This window comes from Cicer arietinum, chromosome 5, assembly GCF_000331145.2.
Source record: "Cicer arietinum cultivar CDC Frontier isolate Library 1 chromosome 5, Cicar.CDCFrontier_v2.0, whole genome shotgun sequence".
Taxonomy (NCBI): Eukaryota; Viridiplantae; Streptophyta; class Magnoliopsida; order Fabales; family Fabaceae; genus Cicer; species Cicer arietinum.
Window position 1 is genome coordinate 6,437,145 of NC_021164.2, and position 3,206 is coordinate 6,440,350.

Consider the following 3,206-nt stretch of genomic DNA (forward strand, 5'->3'; position numbering starts at 1 on the left):
TTTCAATAAGAAAAATCTTTAATAATTAATTTATTTTACTCCTTGGTACTAAAACTTTTCCTCCAAATTATTCATATTAAAATACTAATAATTTTCACAAATTATTCAAATAGAATAAATAAATACAACGTTTACAATTTATCTTATTCATTAAATTAAATATTTATAAAGTTATTACACTATAGCAAATACACTTCTAACGAAAATTAATCATAATTATTTATCAACACATATTCTAAACACATGCAATAGTAGACTAATTCTTTAAAATCCAATTAGGTAATTAAAATAATTTATTATAAAATTTGAGGTGTTACAAAAGATGTCATAAAAATTTAGTATAATGAAAATCTAATAACTGAATTTTTTCTAACATATAAATTCAATTTTCAAACTCAAAGTATGTACCTTTAAAATGTGTCGAGATACTCTCCAATTTTGTCTTTTGATACCGATTAAATATCTTAGAATACAAAACAACATAAAAATATATATTTATAAAAGTATTTTGTCTAGTTGTTTGGACAATTTATTGACACAAACTTTTGAAGAAATGAATATATAGTTGTGAGATCAAATTCATATATGACTTCGTGAGATCGGATTCATACTTGCAAATGATTACTGGAACATTTTGGATGAGATAACGTCAATAACGTATTTTGTTGCCGGTTAATATACAAGATATGTAAAGTTAGAATTAGAGGAGCCACAAATATTGATTAGAGTGAGAAGATAGTAGAATTATTTTTATGATGAGCTTTTTTGAAAGGATTTTTATTTTATGTATATGATGTGTGAGATATAAAAGTTAAATTGAAGAATATAAAATGTGAGATGAATAGTAGAGATATATGAAGGGTATCACTCCTAATCAACTTTTCCTTATTAGGTAGCCTTCCAATAATAACCTCCAAGCAAAAATATGAATCTTCGAAGGACTTCCTTATGCAACATTTGACAACAGAATGTTACAACTTCTATTTTGATTTAGTTCGACTCCAACCAGCAAGTTCCAAAGTTCAATCAACAAGTTCTCATTATCTAAATTTAACTCTCCATTCCAAACAAATTTCCAACTCCATCTTCTATTCATTCCATTCACCCATTTTGATAATTGAAGAATTTTGTTGTAAAAAATATGAGAAAAAAGATGTAAATTTATTCTCAATTCAAATACTAACTCAAAGCTTCGAACATTTTTTTTGAGGAAATCATAATAAATATATATATATATATATATATATTTATATATATATATGAAATTTTTTATGTAGGGATATTTATGTCATTCACATAAATATATTTTTCTTCTCACTTTCTTTTCACTTTCATTCCTTCAACATTCTTTTATCTTCCTTTCTTTCCTTTCACTTTCTTTTGTCATCCAAACAAAGCATAAGAGAGAGACCAAAAGTGGACAAATTTAAAATAAAGGAATTCATGTTTTTTAGTGAGATAAAAACAAAGGGATCAAACAACAATTAAGTCTTATTTTTATGTAGAATACATTTCAAAAAACCTATTCTCATCTATGTTTTGAATAATGAATTATATTCTTATTTTTATGTAGAATATATTTCAAAAACTCTAATTTTAATTAGGATTTAATTTATATTTATTGTTAGTGTAAAAAATATTTTACATTGTCAGTCAATTGCATTCTATATATCATTAGATATGTTTGAATTTTACCATAATTACTTCTAAAATCATGATTATGAATGATTTTGATGTACTTTTATCATAAGTATTGTTTGATATTACATTTTTAACTAATTGATTAAAGACAAATATTTATTACATGTGTGCTTTGAATAATAAATTATTATTCTCATTTTATTTAAAACATATTAAAAAAATACTAATTTTAACTTATTGATTAAGGACAAAAAAATTCTTGTGTATAAACAGTATACTCCAACAGCTTCTTTAGTGACCAATGTGCAAAAAGACAGCAAGAAAAAAAATTAAAGAGTAAAAAATTATAGTTTGTGTATTATGTATTTTATTTTTATGTCGGAGATATTGAAAATCATTAACTTTAAGGAATTTACAAGAGAAAAATAGTTTTTTGTGTAAGATTTGTATACTTCTACAGTATCTTTAGTGACTCAGTTGAAGAAAAATAACGTAATAAAATTAAAGAACAATAAATTATTATTAATATATTATAATTATTCTTATTAGAATGTAAAATATATATTTTTTAAATATTAATTTGTTCATCAAAAATATTAATTTTAACCAATAAAAAATATTTATTTTGTATTTGTTATCTATCCTCCAATAGTCTCTTAGAGTATCTCGTTTGCAGAAAAATTATTTGTAAAAAGGAGAATAAAAAAATTAATTGAGATATGATAAGTGAGAGAATGGAGAAAATGAACAAAGCTATGAGACAAAAAAGATAATATTAACCTATTAAAATAGTGAGGTGTCAAAATTAGTAAGAATTTAAAAGTGCTAAACATAATTTTTATAGATATATAATATAGGCTAAATTACATCTGTGGTCCTTTAACTTAATTTCAGGTAACGTTTTAGTCCTTTATCTTTTTTTTTTCCCGACTTGGTCCTTTATTTTAATTTTAAGTGACAATTTGATATTTTATGTTTTAAAATTTCAACAATGTTATCCTTTTTTATACAAAAATTCAAAAAAAAAATTGAATCAAAACCCATAAAATTAATTATATTCTTCAATATAATACAAATTTCTGAAGTAACAATGTCGATTTACAAGAAAGGGGGGTTTGAATTGTAAATGCACCTTTTAAAAATTCCTGTTAAAACTTAAGAAAATAACTCAAGAATGATCTTGGTTATGAAACAGAAAACGGAGAACGTTCTTGGTTTATGTTATAAAACAGAGAACGTTCTTTAATTAGCAGAAAATTAGTTTATATTTTATCTCAAATGATTAATGCAGTATAATAAAGAAGGAGAAAGGAAAGAGAATACCACACAAAGATTTATCCTGGTTCACCCAACGTGGGTTACGTCCAGTCCTCACACTGTGAGATTTTCCACTAAGTGTTTAAAATGAAGAACCTTCTTAATCTTACAACACCTAGAATAAATCAACCTTGATCTATTTCTTTCTTAATTACTTTCCACCCAGAAAGCAATCACAACTCCTATTTAACCTTGATAGGAAGCAATCTTAAACAAACGATAAAGAAACTCTTATAATTTGAGTTTTT